The 21,960-nt window shown below is 38.9% G+C and overlaps 1 protein-coding gene across 1 annotated transcript in view; it reads left to right on the forward strand.

Moving 5' to 3' along the window:
* Nucleotides 1-12,977: 12,977 nt before the first annotated feature.
* The window catches only part of TBX21 (T-box transcription factor 21), an 81,657-nt gene continuing 72,674 nt past the window's right edge, over nt 12,978-21,960 (forward strand). The window contains exon 1 of the mRNA XM_039333309.1: nt 12,978-13,027. The gene's annotated coding sequence lies outside the window, so the exon portion shown is untranslated. The remainder of the gene's footprint in view (nt 13,028-21,960) is intronic.

Raw genomic sequence — 21,960 nt, forward strand, 5'->3', positions numbered from 1 at the left:
ACTTCTGTTTATACATATGCAGTGAAGGGAGTCCACAACCTATCTTGATAACTAGATCCAGTATTGAACTTTTATTATTATTAGATTTTTTTTCCTAACAACCAAACGGAATTTCCTTTCTATCACTTTAGACAATTATTTTGTGTCTTGCTTTAAGGATAATAGAGAACAGATATTTTCATGTGATTTTATTTTCAGGTATTTGAAAATAGCTATTGTGACTCCCCTCAACTTTTTCTTATCAAGTTAATGAATCCCAGCCTTCCAGCTCTGTTCATAGTCATTAGTCTCACATCTATTGATCATCGTCTTTGACCTGTCCCAGTTTCTCTGAATCCTCCTTAAAATCTGGAGTCCAAAGCTAAACACAATATTTAAGATGGGTTCTAATCAATGCAAAATAAAAGCAGATAATAACTACCTATGATTTAAGAACTATGTTCTTGTAACATTTGTAAATGAATTTGTAATCTACTAAGAGTCTGACCAGGTTAGAATTTAGGTAGGAAATTTCAAGACATATCAAATCTGTGGGCTAAATGAAGAAGCTAAAAAATTATTCCAGAAGAAGGCAGGAATATATTCTATTGCTGCCTATTAAATAACATGATTTTGTTCATGAAGTTACCAGTTGAACTTGACTTGGATTTGATTTTTAATTTTTTAAATGTCTTTCACAAGTATTGCAAACCAGCATCCCTCTACATTAGAATTGTCTGACTGTTCTATTACTTTATATTTGTTTCTACAAAACTGCATTACTCTGCTATTTTCACAATTATTTAATGATTTTAAATTGTATTTCTGTATTTCAATCTATTAGCTACTTCACCCAATGACATATCACCTGCAAATTTTAGTATTTCTTCTCCTTCTTCTACAGAAAAGGAAGCAGTCATATTTTTTCCCATTTTGATAAGCTATGCAGTAGGGGTTAATTCCCTATTTATAACCCTCCACCTCCTCTCCCTCCCCTTCTTATGATTATGAATAGGCCAACATGAGGTCAGTTGAGTAGCAATCCCTGAATCTTACAGCTGCTACCCTTGGATTTTAGGTTTCCGCTCAGCTGGACTTCATTATTATTTTTAAACGTCAATGTTATTTAGAACATTTAGGCACCCTTCTCCCTCCCAACTGAACTATTATAGATAATATCAGCACAGGGATACCCGTCAATATTGAAAAAGTTAGATGCCCTCAAAAACCAAATAGACTACCAAGGAAAAATGATTATTTATATGAATGTGTTTGCATATATAGAGTAAATTGGTACATGTGAACATTGTGTCTGCAGCTACAGTTATGATCATGATCATGTTGCAATGTTTTATGTGAGAAGTAGCAGATTGTGAGAGAGAGGGAGAGAGGGGCAGGAAGGGACGAGATGAGACATCAATTAAGGCCTTAGGCTTATACTGAGGGCTTGCTTATTCTAACTCTGTATTTTCAGCAGAGGATAGTCAATGCCTCTGGAAAGTTAATGTTGATTAGGCAACAATAATTCCAACTATAGGTCTTCAAGTTTCAATGATTTTTTTTAAACACGGAGGTTTATTTAACTGTCATAATAGATGGGCTAGATTTCCATGGGCAAGGGTGTGGTAATCGTGAGTTGTTTCATCAAGAGTTTAACTGATGAGGGGGTAACGGAATAATACATGCCTGAGCTTGCATGTGAGCTAAAGTGGATTGGGCCCTACTGATCCAGGAGAGGGGGGCAGGTCTGTGAACCTCCACCTACAATCCCAGAGAAAAGCTGACTTGCAATGCTGTCACTACCACTTTTCTGCAAGGACTCCTCTTCTGACCTGATTTACTTAGAGAAAAGCAAGTGGAGATCTTCAGGAGTTTGATCTGATTGAAGGATTTGTGCCAAAGGCTGGTTCCTGTCCTCAGCATGTGTGTCACTAATGCATTAAGTGTTCGCTTTCTTATGCATAGCAAGGTCAAAGACCTAGCAGGAAGTTGAAAGGCACAGAGGGGGTGGGTGGGAGAAATGACAATGACTTCTGAAGAGCTTGATTTCAGTTAGCTATTTCCTCAGCCCAGGATCTCCTTCAAACACACACAGAGCTCAGAACACTGTCCATAAGTGAAAAGGGATTCTATCCAACATCTAGCTTACATTAGTTCCTAACTGGCTATGTAATTCACTGATCTGCGACTCGTAGATTTCTATGGATCTTCCTTTCTTGACTGGCATCTTGCCCTTGGGGAGAGCCCTGATGGGGAAAAAGAATAGCCAATGAAGTCAATGAATAGTGATGAACCTTCCCACTCTGATTTTGATAGGTTCCTCGGAGTTGGATTTTCATGAACTTCAAATTTCTATTTACAGTTTAAGTTTTCATTTAACTCTTTCAGTGTCATTCAGTGTCTTGGAATGGGTTTCCTCTTATTTATTACAGGGAACTGTCCCAATTTGTGAAAGTAGCTCCCTTGACTCCCCATTATGATTGTGCAAGCAAAAATCATAATGAAAACATTAGGCCTATTTTGAAAACAACAATAAACAGGTAACTCACTTATCTATAACATCTTCTTCCTACTTGGGAGATATAGGAGGGGAGGGTAAGTTATGCACCAATATATAGCTAACTGATTAAATATGGCTTAATGGGAGGAAAGATGATCATGTCTCTGTGTTTGCATGGAATAAAAAAAAGATCCTTTTTTCTCTTTCCTCTATTTAATGTAGTTCAGGGTTAAAACTTACTTATGCATTTGTTTATGGCCGTTCTGCAATATATAAAACCTTAGTTTTAGTTTTTCATTGTTTCCATATGTATGCATATGTTTATATGTGCATGCATCCTTGGAATAATCTGTCTGGTGTCCCAACAAGTAATAGTAATTGTAGTTGTTTTTAGTCTCTTTGAGTCAGTGTTGCCTCCTAGTTGATTGCCTGGAAAGTGCCTGCTGGTTTTTCTGGCAAGATTTCGGAAGTGGTTTGCCCTTGTCACTTTCCTAGAACTGATAAAAAGTGACTGGCCCAAAGTCACCAGCTTGTTTCATGCTTAATGCAGAGCTATAACTCCCAGATTCCTGCTTTCTAGCTCTGTGCATACACTATAGACAAGCATTCTTGGTGAAATTTGGCTTTATGTCTCAAATGACCTAGAAATGTGCATTGTATAAACAAGTATCCTGGATCACTTCACAACGAGTGTAAGATCCTAAAGTTCACTATGAGAAATAAACCTTATTTTATTTTATTTATTTTGGTTTTTTTCTGTTTTTTATTTTATTTTTTTAATCAGTCATACTTAGAAACCAGTAAGTATGCATAAGATTATAGCCTCAAATTGCAAATCTGATTCACAGCAGAAAACTATGCAAATGATCGGGGATGACCAATAATATAAGAGTATCCTTGGAGATGGAAAATGTATACAGTGTCTCCCATGTTAACTAACATGGAATTCACAGTAGAAATTCTTCCTGTGCATCCCCATCTCTTTTCTTTCTCCCTCCTTTCTATCCATTTCAGTGTAACTCACTCTTTACTTTAGCTGTATATACATACTAGCTAAAATAATGATGTACTAGCATGATTCTTACTGCTGTCCTTAAGGGCTAACAGGATGTATCATCTTCATCAGCAACAGTGTGTGTGTGGTGGGGATGCACAGGGGATGCACATTATTTCAATGACTGATTAAAACTGGGCTGTGTGTGTGAGAGAGAAGGGGGAGATAAAGAGAATTGACAAAATATGGTTCTGGGGCAGCTGGAACAGGAAAAACGTGTTTAATGGTACACAAAGATTGGCATACGACTATTTCAATAATCCACTGGGATGAGTTATGGCTAACTGCATGTGCTTGTGGAACAACATTGGAAATCCAGACTATCTACTTCCAAAATAATCTGCAAATGAAGCAAAATTTTTGCAAAATTTAATCAAAAAATTGTACATAAGATTACCACTTTGCCTTATTTTATTGTAGGGATTCCTCTTCATTCAAAAGGAATTATAAAAATGCCCAGTGGGCATTGAGGCAAGGAAGAAGGGCATATGGATTGGTTGGGATGGCTCTATCTCACAATTTCCCTTGCATCTCTCCCTAGGCTTCTTGTCTGGATTCTGTATGCTGGGATTAGTTTCAGAGGAAATCAGATTGTGTCTGAAATCCAGCTTCCTCTCTTTTTATAGTTCCCAGGGTTCCTCCAAGCCCTGTCGCTCCCATTTAGCATTACTCTGGAAAGCAAAATCTGTAGATGGCTAGAGGGACTGTTGCTTTCATCAGAAGGATTAAAAGGCAGGAAGTGATGGGTGCTGACCGCTAAGAACAACTGAATATTGCTACATGTGTTACAATCTCTGACCAAATATAAAAAAGCAAAACAGCCCTGTTGATCTATTTCTTAGACAATAGGGAACTTGGACAAGTGGGGAGTTAGAATCAAGTAGTAAGAGATAGAAACAGGGTGAAAGTGGCAAAGGAAAGAACAGAGGAAAAAATGGGACTATAAGGTGGGAGAGATTCATCTGAAGAACATCTGATGGTATATAATCATACATGAAGTTCCAACATTTTACTAAGTCTTGATTTTCTTAACTTTGATTTATTGAATATATATTTTGCTGAGTTTGTTCAACCATTGTCTATAAATCACCATGAGGATGTGCAAGCACTAAACTTAAACTGAATAAAAATATAATGGCTTGGCATTAAGTATAGACCAACAATCTATACTTTAATACTATACATGCAAATTTAATACTACACATGCAAACATGGAGTTTGAAGTATGTATAGAATTCAAAATACTAACTTCAGAGAATCCTAGTCACAAGCATATAGTTTTCTAATCCTCATGGTCCAGTCTCAAAATTAGAGTGAAACCAAGAAGGGTGAAATCTTAGAAGCTGGAGATGATGTAGCACATTTCAGAGAAATAGTCAATGTGATTCTATGTTTCTGTTTATGAACAACTAAGATAGAACTGCAAAAGCAGAGCATAGGTGATAATCTGAATGATGCACAAACCTGGTCACAAAAGATAGCATTGTGGAATACAAAAGTTAAATTGTTTTTAAGCAAGCAGTATACAGAGCTTTTATTATCTCCAATTTAGCATGGTTTAATTGAAACTTATTTGGAACTTGTTTTGATCGACCAAGATGCTCTGAAGTGTGTAGACTTTAAAGCAGACATGTCAAACATTAGGCCCAGGGGCTGGATGCGGCCTGCGAAGTGGTTTCATATGGCCTGCGAAGCCATCCTGGAAACAGTGAGGGAACGGCTCCTTCTGCCTTGGCCCTGGCCCAGGCCGGCTGGGAGCCAAGGTACAATTTTGTGGTGGCCATCTATGCTGAAATGCATTCAGTTTTAGCTCCACAAGGCCGTCTAGAAACAGCGAGGAACCAGCCCCTGCCGCATCGGCCAACCCCCTGGGTGCATGCTGGGGAGATGTCACCCTTTGTGAGGAATGAAGAAATGCACCATCACCTGGAAGTGGCCAGAAAATGGTCCTCGCCTACATCACATATCCAGCTTGATGGGCTCTGGGGGACGGGTTTCGGCAGGCAGCGGGGCGCTCTCCTCATAGTGCCGAGAGGCTGAGCCGGGCGATGCAAATCCCAAAAGAAACATGAGGTCGCCCAGCTCCCAGCCTGCCTGGTTTCAGTAGGCAGAGGGGCGTTCTCCTCAGCGCCAAGAGCTGAGCTGGGTGGTGCGAATCTGATGAGAAGTGCAATGCTGCCTAGCCCACAGCCTGCCCAGTTTCAGCAGGCAGCAAGGTGCAAAGCTGGCGAGCTTTGCACCGCCTGGCTCAACCTCTTGGCGCTGTCAGGAGAGCATCTTGCTGCCTGGCAAAAGTGGGCAGGCTGGGTGCTGGGCGGCATTTGCGCCATCCGGTTCAGCTTCTTGATGCTTGATGCGCCCTGCTGCCTGCCAAAACCAGGTAGGCTGGGAGGTGGGCAGCATTGTGCAGGTAACATTGACTCTCATGCTGCTCACGGCATCCCCTCCCCCAGAGCCCACCAAGCCAGATATGTGAAGTAGGTGAGGGTTATGTGCACTTTCAGGTGATGGTGCATTTCTTCATTCCTCACAAAGGGTGACACCTCCCCAGCTGTGTTTCTTGCCTGTTTTTCTTCCTCCCTCACCTCAAATATTTTCCATCACTCTGTACTTAGGAAGGAAGGAAAGAAGGAGAGGGAGGGTCTGAGGGAAGTCCTGCCTTAGTCCTGCCCTGCTGCCCTTTCACCATCCCCTTGCCCCCTCCTCCTGGCCTATCCTGGGGGTCTCCCATCCTATTGCTAAGGAAGCTTTGGATTCAAAGCCAGGTCTCTTCCCATAGAGAGGGAATGGGCCTCCCTCTGACTTTGCTCTCGTACCCATCATGAGCAACCTGGGTATAAGGAGAGCAAGCACAGCAGCAGCAGCCTTGAGGAAGAGGTAAGTCCAGCTGGGCACCCCCTTGAGGAAGTGGGGCTGGATTTGGTGCCACAGGTGCTCAAGGGCCAGGGGAAAAGGGGAAAAAAATGGTGGACTGCGTTGTTTGGCGACGCCCGTGAAATGGTCGTTCGACCCCAAATGGGGTCCCGACCCACAGGTTGAGAACCACTGTTCTACATGGTCAATTGAGTACTGTGTTGATATTACCAGAAATGAATGGGTCAATGTATGTTGGTCCATTTTTGCTACAACTACAGAAATCCTGACAATTACAGATGACAGTATGTCTTCTGTCGCCATATGAAAAAAAGACTCCAGACCACCCTTTTGCATTTGTGGAATGGAGAACCAGAAGGCGAATGAGAGGTTCAGGGAGGTAAGTATACTATATAGCTCTACAAATAGACCAGAACAAGAAACAGACAGTAGGTCTTAAGTTACTTTTATTAGAGTAACAGAATCTTGCAAGTTTGAATATACTTCCCTTCTTCTTTCCTTACCTTTATGTGAATTAGAGGGGCATCTCTCTTAGATGTTTTCATAAATCTCTTCATAAGGGTTTACATCATATTAATCTATTTTTTGCTTTGGTAATGGATCTTCCCTTTCTCCATCAAGGTCATCCTTTATGCTACCTAAATCACCATTCTCACTCCTAAATTCCCTTCTCTTAATTTTAAAAAAGACTCTGAAATAATGGCATTAATATTTGGCTTTCTGAAATTAAACAAAAAAAAATACATATGATTGATTCATATTTATTTTTTCCTATTTGACACAATAACAATCCTTTGAAGCCATATTATAATTTGTTTAAATCATGATATGTTCACTAAGCCCTAGAAACTAAATTCACAGATGATGTCAAATCAAATGTCTTGATTTACAAACTATAATGGCTAGGCTCATATGTCATTTAGTCAAAGCAAATAAACTAAATTATTTGTGGTCCCAGCCTTTATCTCAGATTCCTCTTCCTTTTGTATTTCTCTGAAAATGCTATTTCTATCTAATTCCTGAAACGTAGTGGCACCTCTAAGCATATATTTGTAGCTACAAATAGCCCTAATTTTTGAAATCAGATTAGACTAAGTTAACACTTAAAGAGAAAACCATAAAGATATTCCACCCACAGCTTAGCTCAGCATATGAGTAAAAAAACATCCCAAAAGGAAGCCAACTATTTCCATATTATTGCCATGATATTATTGTCTTTTAAGAATAATTATCTATCTATCTATCTATCTATCTATCTATCTATCTATCTATCTATCTATCATTTATTCAAAACATTTAACATTGTTAAAGATTTTCCATCAATTGTATGCCTCTTTAGGCAAAGACATTGAGAGGCCTGATTAATTCCCCATGAATGTCCGAATGGTAATATACTTAACTAGAGCAACTCACAGACCCAAGAACTGCAATTATACCACATGCTAAACAATACAAAACTTAATCATTCTAGATGAACACACCAAACCCAAATTAGTTTAAGTTAATTTATGATCCAGTTTTCTGGATTCTTTTTATACCCATTATGGAAATATAATACAATTGCCATATAATTGCCAAAAATCAGAAGGAATTTGGTACAGAAGCTCATTTTCACACTAACAAGGAATATCATAGTTGGAATTTTATTAGGTGGATATTGTTTTAATACTCATTCTGCATCAATTCTTGCAGTTTCACCATAGAAGAAATAATCCAATTTGCTAATTTGGAAAGGCAACACAACAAAGGAAACCCCTCTTCAAAAACACATAAGCAATGTATGTAGTTCACAGTTGCAAAATATGCCAATGTCACTAGCTTAGATGTCTTTCACAGGGGATTAAGCAAAGTCATAAAAGTTAGGCTTGCCTCCACCTATCAGTCATGAGAATTAAAAAGGAACCTCTACATTCACAGACCGTGTACCTGCAAGTACCAGCTATTGGAGACAAAAGGAAGAAGAAAGCCAGCCTACATTTAAAGTTGAGGTAGGAACTGATCTGTCTGTCATGTTTCAAGTCTAACACTAGAGAAGGATCTGGCTGGAATGGGATTAACCCTTTGATATTTTCCTTCTTCCAGCCAGGCTTCAAGCTGTTTTTGGATGGCATTAGCTGAACTGTGCTAATAGCTTTCCTTCCTGTTCCTCTCTGTTTACACTGACAAGTATCGGATTGTGCTGTTGAAATCAGAGCTCACTTCCTTCCAGAAGATTAAGGAACCCTCACTTGTAGCCTTCCATCCTAGGTTGTTGACAGGAGCTAAAACTAATGATTTATTATCCCATAACAGGTTTTCAAAATGCTGCCTTTTTCAATAGAGGCAGGTGATCCTTCTGTTACTCTGGAATGGTGTCATGAAATCTTCCCGTTTGGGCTAAGTGGAGTGTGAGGAGCAGTATGGAGCTGAGAAGTTGTTTTTGGCTTGTCTGTCTGGGATCCCTTAATTTCACACAATTGTTTCTTACTTTGAAATGTCTGAAGAAGTGTTTGGTCCAGTTCCTTAGTGATTCCATCCAAAAATTCTGATTAAAGGCAAGAACTTATTCAGACTTCTCTAAATAATGAAGTAAAAAATAAAGTCTCTTCCCAAACTATATTCTACTTTTGGTGATTTTATGTTCACATTGCAGTCTTGGTGGCAAAAAAGAAATGGCTTGTTGCTGGATACTTTTCAGATGTGTTTGGAGTTAATAGCTGGCAACAAAAATAATTTTCTGCATTTTATTTAATTGAAGCTTCAATTAATAGGTCTTAAGGTATCTGTTCTACTTTTGAATAACGTCACTCACACTCTCAAACTTTCAAAAAAAATGAAAATACTATAAAAAGGAAGAAAAACTGCCGGGGGTCCTTTACTGATAAACAAATGCAATAAGTAAAGAAGGGGAGAAAAGTTATACTTCAGTCAGAATAAAGTTGTCCATTTAGTCATTTAACTAAAAATGAGCATATAAATGAGAATTAGTTTGATGTAGTGCTTAATGCACCAGGCTAGAAACTGTGAGATTGTTAATTCTAGTCCATACTTAGAAACAAAGCCAGCTGGGGGACCTTGGGCCACTCTATCTCAGCCCTAAGAAGCTAGCAATGGCCAACCACTTCTGAAAATCTTATCAAGAAAACTGTAGGGAGTAGTCCAGGCAATTCTCAGGGATCAACACTATCTCAAAAAGCACCTCATTTCCATTCTCTCTCTCTCTCTCTCTCTCTCTCTCTCTCTCTCTCTCACACACACACACACACACACACACACACACACACACACACACACAAAACACACACACACCAAAATCACAAAGCAAGCTGTTTTCCAACTTGTCCATGTCTATGTTACACTTCCTATCTTTGAGTTCACTTTCAATCATTAGATTCTCCAGGCTTTTCCTTGACCTAATTAAATTCTGCCTTCTTGTCTCAGCCTGTGTCTTACATGAAGGATGCATACATTTTTTCAACTCAGCAGCAGCCCTTGACCTTTGAGTGGCATGTTTGGGACTGCATTCCTAAAATAGTGGGTAGAATCAGAGCAAAATAAAATGTGGATTTCATTTCACATTTAAATTCAATTAAAATGATACATAATTAATATGATCAAGCACATGTTTGACCATTTCATCCCATCTGTGATATTAAAAATTACTCTTTAGAAACATATTTTGGAGGATTCTTGGCTACCTTCACACTTTTGACCAGTTGCAGGAGGTTTGGGGCTGAGAATCTGAGACAAGTAACTTCATAACTTCATCACTATTGCTTCTCTAGATTCTCCCTTGGAAGCGAGAGAATGGGAGACTGGAACAAAGGAAATTATCCTAGTGGGAAAGCAAGAGTTTTTTTTCACCCTGATCTTCCTTACTTTTCCCAATCTAAGTTCTTAAGTCAATGTTTTTCAACCTCAGCAACTTCAAGTTATGTGGACTCCAACTCCCAGAATTCTCCAGCCAGCCTGGGTTTCTGAGAATTGGCCCACCCATCCCTTAAAACTGCTGGGGTTGAGAAACACTGACTTAAGTAATGAAGTTGAAAATGTCTTCAAATTCTGTCCTCTTTCCAATTATCTTCTTACACTCTGCATTCTTCTGTGAATGCCTAAATGCTATGATCCTGTCACCAACCTCTCTCCCTTTTTTAAGAAATGGGTAACTTCAAAGTTCTCTGCAAGCCAGCAACTAAGCTCTCTAGTATCCTGCAGAGCAGAAAATAAAAGCAAGAGAGAGAGGGGGGAGAGGGAGAGAGAGAGAGAGAGAGAGAGAGAGAGAGAGAGAGAGAGAGAAAGAGAGAGAGAGCAGTTGCAGAGAGAGAGAGAGGAAGGAGAGGAATCACTTTCTCTCTTTGTGTCTACCCTGCCTCTTGCTGGCCTTGACTCCTCACAAACTACTGCAAAGGAATGTGGTTTGATACAGGAAAAAATGAATTTCCATTGGCTTGTTTCTCCTACAAGGTTGTTGCTTCCACTAGCTACAGCTGCTTGTTTTCTGTTGTAACCACATGTGGTTTTAGGCCACTTCATTTATTCTCTCATCAGCTTCTTTCCTGCAAGGGAATCTTTATGTCAAGCATAGCTGAACAACCCATGGCTTGCCACCTGCATCAGCCTTCAGCTCTTTAAACAAGCCTAGCATTGATGAGAGACATCCTTTTTCCTATAATTAATAGAAAACAGAACTGGTTTCCAAGCTTCTAATGGTGGCAGGACCAAACTTCATTGATCTTGTTCATCTGCCTGGTGTAAAATGAGCTTCAGAATTGTATAGTTTGAGATGGCTAGTTTTGTCCCGTATGTCAAAGCCTAAAGCTGCCCAAGATGGTCTTGAATGGATAACTACATGATGGCACACATTCCATACCTGCAGCATCAGCTACACAACAAGGGACAAGTTGTGGAAGAAAAAGCAAGACTTTCCTGTGGTGTTCCATGCTTAAGCAATCAAAGATAGCAAGAATTGGAAGGAATAAGGGAATTAGTATAATTGAGATTATTTGTTTCCAAAGCAACGAAAAAAATGGGGCAGGGAGATTTTTTTGACAATTCTGAAAGATGGCTAACAAGCCCAGCTGGCTTTTCCTTAGTGGTCTGTTTGTGGTTGTGGCTGCTGGGATGAAGCTGGAGCAACAATAATAATCTCAGGCTTCTAGTTCTGGTAACTGGCGAGAAGGGAAATATGACCTGTCTCTTACAATAGATCATGGGAACAATGCTCTCTGCAAACTTTTGTAACTGACAGCTAAGCCTCATTTGCCTTCCCCTTGCTCAGACTTCTTCCTGAAAGAATGGAGCATCTCTCATCTGATTCTCTGGGTAAGGAGAGGACAGCCTGTGCAGGCATGTCACAAGTGATATCTGCATGTATCTGCCCCCTCCCCCAAACCACACTCATAAATTTTATGGTATGTTGCTACATAGTACTGCTGGTGATTTCCTGCAGATATTTTTCTACCCCAGTTCCTCAAATGCAGTTTGGAGAAAATGCACAATCAACTCCAAAAATTTGGAAATGCTCTTCTTTCTTTTCTGAGAACATGCATCAGAATTATCTGCTACAGCCCTCCTCACTTCCAGTCCACACAAAAGTGAAATAAAATAAATCGCTTGCACTGTTGCAGTTCTCCCCCCCCCCCGTCTGTATGTTATGCTATATTTGAATGTATAAAAAAATATCTCAGTGCTTCTTATGAGGAGTATTGAAGAGGCATCAGACACCCCCTTCCCTTTCCCTTTGAAAGCCCCTGAATATCCACAGCCATAAGACACAGTGAGACAGGAATTCTTGCAAATGAGGAAATGGACTGACCACAAATTCCACAGAATCACAACTTTAAAAAAAATGCTACTCGCATTGTGGTTTTAAATATTTGAACTGCTTAGCCAGAAATTAATGGGTTCAGCTGTCAAAGACAAGTGAGATCACTGGGTCATAGACCATTGGAACTGTTTTTGAACTTTCTCACCCAAAGAAATAAAATTTGTTAAACTTTGTCAGGATAACTGGGAAATAACAATTGTGTGTGTGTGTGCCTGTATTTTATGCTATAAAAATTTAGTATATGTCTTTACATACATTAATTTATAGTTATCCATAGCCCTTTCCATCTCACTCTGTTTTGAATAAATATTGAGAGGTATGTAAGCCAAACCAAACTAAAACAGTTGTCTCATATGTACCTACAACCTGGAGGGGGTGGATATTAAAGGCTACACTGGAAGTACTGATGCACAACTCCTGGTCTGGAGATTGTGCACCCATGATGTAATGGATTAGTAGTCTGTTTCCTGCTTCTGGTGCACGTGTAATCTGGATTGTGTGGTTTAAGGGTGAGTAATCAGTGAGTAGTTCATTCTTGGCAAGAGTACAAGTCAAGTGCTGATAGCCCTTTTGCCGATTCCTACTTCCTCTTTTAATGATCTGGATGAAATTTTACTTGGCAAGAGCTCCTGACTGGCAAACAGCCTCCTCTGTCTCCCTGAGTGGCCCTTTCTGATGAGATGTGACAACTGTATCAAAAGCAGGAATACAGCCAATATCTTGGGGCAAGTGTCTTGCAGGAAATGGTATTCATACACAGACAAACAGGCACTCCACCAAGACTGAATCAAGACATCAGGCCTGGAAAGAAACAGTTTGTCATTCCTTTAACCTTCTAATTAATGAATGAGACTTCTAAACAGCGCTGTGTGTATGTGTGTATTGCATGTTATGCAGATAAGACAGAGGGAGGCATGTGCAGATAGGAGGTTATGTTGAGTTTGCTTGCAGGAGAACAGCTGCCTCGCTTAGGGATATATTGCACTGCATGTACAATGACTCTTCGCAGGCAGAAATGCAAGTCCATGGGGGGATTGCAGTGAAAAAAGTAACTTGAACATGATGCTACAGCAGATGGGAATGGGAATGGATTGTGGAGGGGAGAAATTAACACTTCCTGTAGATCTGTTCACATGCTATCTCATGTGTAACATGCAACACACAAACCAACTGGAAAGCTATCTGTAGAGAGATGGAAATTAAAAATATTTCAGATTATTAACTTCCATGCTGATAATATACTCACCCAAGAGGGAATTTTTTATCCATCATATCTAGTTATGAGATAGTACAGACACCACGTTAGTCATAAAGCATTGGACAACCACCTTTTTGTACTGAGCAAGCTACAGTCAGAAAGTTATGTTTGGGACTGCAACTGATTGCAAGAAAACTGAGTGTGTCTAATAGTTTTATGTTTTGAATTCTAATTAATATCTATATATTTTTAATGCCATCTTTTGAGTCATCTGTATATGTATTGAAAAGGCCTCTAGCTAAAAGCAAGTAAACTTTATTATCAAAGAACTCGGCTTTTTCACTCAATCCAGATTTAATGTCTCACCAAGAGATACTTCATTTTTCTGCTTTTTGTGACAGTGTTCCTGGAAACTACATGATTCCAGTCCCTTCAAGACTCTTAGCAAAGCTATAGCCAGCACCACAGAATGGAGAAATCAAGCCTACAGAGGATTGTTCTGAGCAGCAATATGGAAGAAGTTCCTGAAAGAGAAAATCTATGCAGGCAGACCTCTTTTTGCAAGCTTTTTGCAAAAAAAGCTCTGGAAAGCTTTTTGAGGCAGGGATCCTGCAGTTGGGCTGGAAATTGGGCACCCAATTTCATTCAGAATAGAGCTGGAAGGGACCTAGGAAGTCTTCTAGTCCCACCCCCTGCTCAAGTAGGAGACCCTCTACCATTTCAGAGAAGTAGCTGTCCAGTCTCTTCTTAAAAATCTCCAGTGATGGAGCACCCACAACTTCTGAAGGCAAGCTGTTCCAGTGATTAATTGTTCTCACTGTTAAGTTTCTCATTAATTCCAGGTTGCTTCTCTCCTTGATTAGTTGTTTCTTGTCTTGCCTTCTGGTGCTTTAGAAAATAAGTTGACCCTCTCTTCTTAGTGGCAGCCCCTCAAATACTGCAGTACTACTATCATGTCACCTTCTAGTCCTTCTTTTCTCTAGCCTAGCCATACCCAGTTCCTACAACTGTTCTTCATATTTTTTAGTCTCTAGACCTTTAATCACCCTAGTTGCTCTTCTTGTGCTTTTTCTAAAGTCTCAACATCTTTTTTGTAATGTGGTGACCAAAACTGGATGCAGTATTCCAGGTGTGGTCTTACTAAGGTTTTAGTAAGAAAACCTGAAGAGTAAGTACTTAACTTACTTATTTACCCAGCAGTCCTATTTCTAATCTGCCCATTAGGCACTTAATTCTCAGAAGGTCTTCAGGGCTTGGATGCCTTGATCCCCAGCCCTTCCTAGATTTAAAAATTAATATCAGCACTTTGAATGATGCAATAATACAAATTCAGAGCTGGTTGGGAATCATTAGGGCAATATTACTAAAGCTGATGCCCTTCAAGAACATCATCTTGAAGAAGATATAGATACAGAAAAGATATAGAAAGATATAGAAAATAAGTTAATGTCTCAATAAACATCTTATCCAACAGTAAATTAGTTGTATGTTCCAAGTAGCAGATGAAGAAATAGAGAGGAAGTCAGAATAATTATATAAAAATATGGATACATAATCAAGTAGCTATAAAGTTCTTCAATATTATTTCAAAACAGTCCTCCACAATCTAATACCCTTCAAATATGTTGGATTTCATCTTCCATAATTCTCTATTTATATATATATCCAATACCTATGCAGTCTGAAGATTATAAGACTATTTTATTATCTGAGAGATAATAAAATAGACAGAAATCCAATAGTTATCTATATCTTTATTTGCACACAGTTGCCTTCAGTTTGCAAGTGTCTATAGTTGAAATTTTTGCACTTTCCATTTTCACTTGCTTTATGAGATAACTAATCCAAATGTATATATGTTGGGCAAAGGATACTTGAAAACTCTTAGTCCTGTTACCTTGCCTCTGAAAAAATCAAAGATTGGCAGTAAGGTTATAGATATGGTTTCCAAATATATGGCAGCTAGGGCTCTTGTAGAGCAGCCTCATCTCAAGCTGGTGGATACAAATACTGATGCGCACCTGGGCAATGATTCAACATCTCTTTGAGGTGACCAATGAGTTGGTTATTCCCGAGGGGGTTGCCAGCTTGTTCAGGTATAAGGTTTTATCAGTGAACAGTGTCTGGTTTCACTCCCCTCTATGCTTAGAAAAGTTGGTAAAATTTGATGCAACTGTTCCCATGTGGGTTGATTCTTCCCCCTTTTGACTTTAAGACTCAGCTTAGTCATAGTTTGTTTGGTATTTTTAATAATGAAACAACTTAATTAAGAACTTCTTCTAAAAAGAAAAAGAGAAACTCCCCACAGTTTCCTTCGCTTTAGCTTACATCCCAATCTTTATGTTAATATTAAAATATGATTGAAAGAACTTCTCAAGCCTGTTTCTTTACTTATTTCTTTACTTATCTCAACTAATTCCTCAAAGCTGCTTAGATAATTTATAACTCTGCATCCTGAAGGTATCCCAGAACAGAAGTAAACTATGCTGTATGAATAATCCCTTCCCCATCTTCAAATCATCTCCCCTCATTATTTCCTACAGGAAAAAAAAATAGGACAACTATTTTTCCTCCAAAATTGACAAGATAATAAAATATTAAAATATGCAAGAATTATTATATTTTGATTATTTTTTTAAAAAAAATGGCAAAAATATTTCCTTTAAAATCACACATAGTATCTTCCAGATGTTACATTTTAGCAGCAAAACTGGTATCGCTGATAGTAGGTAGGTGGGTAATCTTTTTTTTTTTTTGGGACAGATAGGAAGCAACAGATGAGGCTAGGGAAAATTACATTTAATACCCGGCAATGAGCAGAGGTGCCCCTCAGGGCTGTGTGCATTCTCCACTGCTCTTTTCTCTCTATACCAATGACTGCACCTCAAAGGAACCTTCTGTTAAAGTTCTGAAGTTTGCGGACACTACAGTGGTCATGGGGCTCATTCAAGACAGTGATGAGTCTGCATATAGATGGGAGGTTGAACAACTAACCCTTTGCTTCAGCTATAACAATATGGAGCTGAATTCACTCTAGTTTTGAGATGAGAATGGATTTTAGGAGAACCCCTCCTATTCTACCACCTCTTATTAAATTAGACAGCACAGTGTCAACAGTAGAATTGTTTAAGTTTTGGGGGTTCTATAATCTCCCAGGATTTGAAATGGACATCTAACATTGGAACTATTGTTAAAAAGGCACAATAGGGAATATTCTTTCTACGACAACTCAGGAAGTTCAGACAGGAGCTGTTTTAGAGAGGAATTATTGAGTTTCTTATATGTACTTCTGTAACTGTCTGATTTGGTATAGATGCCAATGGATAGTCAAGATAATAGAAAGAATAATTGCAACCAACCTGCTTTCCATAGAAGACCTGTATATTGCACGGGTCAAAAGTAGAGCTGAGAAGATATCACATCTTGGACATAAACAGTTTCAATTCCTCTTCTTAGGACAGAGCTAAGGGGCACTGTGTGCAAAACAACTAGACACAGGGACAGTTTTTTTTCCCCCCGTGTCATCACTTTGCTGAATACCTAATTCTCACAGTGCTTTCTAATGTCTATGTGTATTTACCCAAGTAGTATGGCTTGGGTATTATTTATTATTTATCCTTCTTATTAGCCTTTTTATTCTTCCCTCTTATTAGTACTGTTATTATGATGATTATTTTGTTACTTTGTGTGTACACTGAGAGCATTTACATCAAAGAGAAATTCCTTCTATATCTAATCACACTTGGCTAAATAAAATATTCAATTCAGTTTGATTCAATTCACTTAAAAAAAACCCAAGTTGGCTTTTTTTGCCTCATCAAGCCTATTGATGATAATATCTCCTTGTGGCACCCAGACTCGTTTTCGGGAGATGTGATGCTTCTAGAGCACAGTTCCCCAACTTTTCTGATTTTGTGGACCATCAGGGAGGGAGAAGGGATGGTTCTGTATGAGCAGCTGACAAGCATGCACACTCGCCACTCACACAAATGAGGATGCCTATGCAAATGCCCACCACTTCTACAGCCTAGTTCCGAACAGCTCACCACCCAATAGTGGTTGGGAATTCCTGTTTTAGAGGAACAACTTGTGTCTAGCTTTGCTGGAGCTAATCTGGAGAATCCCAATTGGCTTAGGAAACATAACTAAACCCAAATATGGAGATTTCCCCTCTGATTCAGATGTTGCCTTCCCTAAAGAGTGCCTGCTTCAATAACTAGAGACTTAGTGGGCTGTTAGACATACAAGTATTTGTTAGACTAGAGGGCTTGAAGCAGGATGTCTTGTGAGTAAAGACCTACTTATGACATGAGATCAGCCTAGACCAGTTAAGTGCTCCCCCACCACACAACCTAGCTAAGTAGGAATAGTGGAAAACTCTCCCTGTTGTTTCTGTGAAGTTTAATAATAATACTGGGAACTGAATTTAAAGATCATCGGTTCTAGGATAGAGGATGATTACAGTAGATGTACCAAATCTAGTTTGTAAAATCTGGATTACCACTAGATGACAGCAAAGAAACAAATCTCTTTGTTATCTATTGGTCTTTATTTATTTATTTATTTATTTATGAGACTTATATACCGCTTTAAGTGCAAGCACTCTCTAAGCGGTGTACACCAGTAAGCAATGTATATATATATTTACATTGCCCCCAACAATCTGGGTCCTCATTTTACCTACCTCGGAAGGATGGAAGGCTGAGTCAACCTTGAGCCGGTGAAATTTGAACCGCTGACCTGCTGAACACAGTCAGCTAAAGTGGCCTGCAGTACTGCACTCTAACTGCTGCGCCACCTCGGCTCTTTTGCAACTCAGATCCAGTAGCCTACAATGAGGGAATAACATTTATTTGTCAATCTAATGTCTGTGTCAGATCTTGTATGTTTGGTGTAGGTCATCATTGGATTTTTCTGTTCCGGCCTAGATTGATTTTAAGTTAGCTTGCAATTCTGTTGCTAACAGTGCTGGTTCAATTCGTAACAAGCAAAGGCTCTGTGGGACTAAAGTTGGTATGCCTTTTTTATCTCAGAACAAGGCAGATTAATACAAATAGGGGCTGACATTATCAAATTGGCTTAGAGAACGGGAATAGTCCAGTGATACCCCAAAGCCTAAGCTATGACTCTCAGAGCTCCTCCCAAAATAGCTATCAAATTGAAAATCTTAATACAAAAGGAACCAAAAATAATGAAATATTTGTTGACCTGTACTGTATGTATTGAATACCATCCAAATATACTTACATTTAGTTTTCTGCTTACCCCTTTTTTTCTGCAGTTCCCTCCCATATTTAGAGTGGTCGCTGGCATGCAATTCAAAAATTAAATGCACACTTTGGCCTGAACGTGGTTGCATGTTTTTGCCTTAAAAATTGGATGTTTACCATTTTTTTAAAAAAATAGAAAAATATACTGCTGTAAAGAAAGAGCATTCCACTTTGAATTTATCAGCATTTGTGAAGAAGGCAGCTGACTTTTAAAAGGTTCTATTAAAGGAAAGTTTTTTTTTTTCTTTTCTTTTTTAAGGCACAAAGCCAGCTGAGGGACCTTGCTCAGCCCTAGGAAGCAGGCAGTATCAAACCGCTTCTAAGAAAACTGTAGGGAGTAATCGACAGTCCTCAGGGTCAACACTGATTTAAAGGCATCACATCTCTCTCTTCCCCCCCCTTATCAGCTGAATACTTTCATGAGTACTAGAGCCCTAGTTGGTTAATCTAATTGTTTAAATCATTGCTCAGATAGCACTGAATGACTTTTGGAATCACAATAAAAAAATCCTTAACAAAGGACAGTTTAGTCAGGAGTTACATGGTACCTTTCAAGGCAGAAGAGAATGAATCTTGCCTTTACAATATATAGAAATAAAATCTTGTGAATGATTGAAATAATATAGTTAAAGGTATAATGATTCACCTGTGGAGATGGTTACCGGCATCAAATTCCTGGGTGTGCAGCTAACGAGTAGGCTGGCTTAGTCGCTCAACAGTGAGAAACTAGTAAAGCGGGCACAGCAGCACCTGCATTTTCTGTGTTGCATGAAAAAAGCACATCTTCCTTCTCCTATCCTTACCACTTTCTACAGGGGACGATCGAGAGCATCCTGTCATATAGCATCATAGTCTGGTTTGGAAGCATCACTGCTTCAGACAGGAAGGCAGTGCAGAGAGTGGTGAGGATGGCCGAAAAGATCATTGGCAGTTCCCTCCCTCCATCCAGGACATAGCACAGAAGCGTTGCTTGAGCAGGGTCCATAGATCATCTGGGACACTACACATCCTCTTCACAACCTGTTTTCCTTGTTACCTTCTGGGAGGAGGCTTTATGGTATCCGCAGCAGAACATCCAGATTCAGCCATAGTTTCATTCCATACAGCATTAACTTCGTGAACTCTCAAGCTTCCTCCTTCTGTTATATATTCAAGATGGACAGTGTTTAATATTTATTTGTTATGTATATGTAGGGGTGTGGGTCTATACATATGTTGTACATAGTATGTTTAGGTGTGTGTCATGTATGTGTTTCATTCTGAGAGCAGGCAACTAAATTTCATTTTTGATGTGTGTGCCATTGTGCCCACAGTAAAAAAACAACAATAAAGTTTATCTTAATAATCTTATCTTAATCTTAATAATACAGAAATAAATTGCTTTCATGAATCCCAATGCATTATCTGGTGAAGTAGTCTGCAATGTACAATTATAAATTTGCTTTTTATGGGCCTTGATTCTTAGATAGCTTTGCTACAAAAAAAGCTAACATGGAATTGAAACTGGAGACAGGAGAAAGGAAGTTGTGTGCTTAGCAATTCTCAGAATCAGTTGAGAAGAAAAGACATTGGAGTAGAACATCCAAAATTTTCAGTGCCCACTTGGGCACCTATGTACAAAATATGAGTAATAAACAAAATGAGCTCAAATTTCAAATAGACAGATATATATAACTTGATGGAGATACTAGAGTCATGGTGGCATGAATTTTATGAATGGAACAAAGCTATTGAAAAAGATGACTTGTTCAGAATAAAATATGTAATAAAACATCTGTATAGAAATCTAGGACAGTGAACATGGTTGCAAAATAAATGGACAGATAAAAAAAAACCTTGTGGTTGGAGATGATTATAGATTCTTAAACCAAAAAGAGGATGTGGACAATGCTTTCCTCCGACTAATTAGACATTTCAGAGAAGCAAAGATTTGTAATCTTTCATCTTTCCCTTTATATCATCTCTCTCTCTCTCTCTCTCTCTCTCTCTCTCTCTCTCTCTCTCTCTCTCACACACACACACACACACACACATTCCAGAAAAATCCTAATGTGCCTAGCTGACAATTTTCTACTTCAGAGAGGAAGGAAGAAAAGAGATAGTTATCCTTGCTTTGATTAATGAAATAAAATAACCATTGCTGGTATCAATGAGCTTATGAAAATCCATAATTCTGGCATATTATACTTTGGATTTTGATTTTCCAGGAAAAATATGAGAATATCAAATTTAGATTAATATGATATGGAACAGCAAATGATAATTTCATGGAAAAAATCTATGTGATTGCTAGGAATTGAAAAGAATGTGATGGTGCATAATCAATCAAATGACAATTTGGATTGTATCTGTAACAACACTCTGTGTGCAAGAAAAGATGGAAATGAAGAATCAAGATAATTTTAAAGGGGCAAAAATTGTAACACTTTGGAATTCTATATTTCCAGTGGTTTAAAATAAGTAATGCATAAGTTTGCAAAACATATGTGCCTATGTTTACAACAACTGTGCTGTTCAAGGGATGTTACAGAATACCAAGATGTTACAAAACATCTTGTTCATTTGCTAAAATGTAACAAAAAAAATTGTGATGGAAAGTAACAGAAAATTAAAAGTCTGCTTTTTTTGAACTGTAAAATGTTTTCCCCAGCCTGCCTAGCTCATAGATCTGGAAATTTGAAAAGTTTGCACGCTTTTTCTTCCAAATAGTTGACAGTATATTATTACCTTAAATTAGACTTCAGCATTTTTCTTATGACCAATATGGGCTTTTCCTCCTCCTTAGTTCTTCAGAGAGAATATGATTAGGAGAAATAAACGTTGAAGCAGAGAATAAAGGATACTTAGCATTAGGCGGATCTAGACAAAGTAAATTACAGATGGTCCTTGCTTACTGACCAATCATTCAGTGACCATTCAAAGTTACAAAGTTACACTCAAGAAGTGATACTTACAACTGATCCTAGAAGTCTGCCCACTGCATATGCTTGTGAACACATGGCTGCAACCGGGGTCCTTGGCAACTGGCTCATATTTATGCATTCACAACCTTCCCTGCCAGCTTCCCACAAGCAAAGTCAATGGAGGCAGAGAAGATCATAAGTCAGTCCAGTAAGCCTCCCCTGCCCAACAGCAGTCAACTCCAGACCCAAAACCGCTTGCACATGCTGCTGCTGCAGCTGTGCATTCACCAGGCTACACCCAGTAGTAGCAGCCAATCCAGGCCAAAAATCACTAGTGTGTGACATGGAAAAGCTTGCCCTTGCCCGCTGTCATACT

The sequence above is a fragment of the Crotalus tigris genome, unplaced genomic scaffold (assembly GCF_016545835.1).
Source record: "Crotalus tigris isolate CLP2741 ecotype Arizona unplaced genomic scaffold, ASM1654583v1 scf7180000024472.5447098, whole genome shotgun sequence".
NCBI lineage: Eukaryota > Metazoa > Chordata > Lepidosauria > Squamata > Viperidae > Crotalus > Crotalus tigris.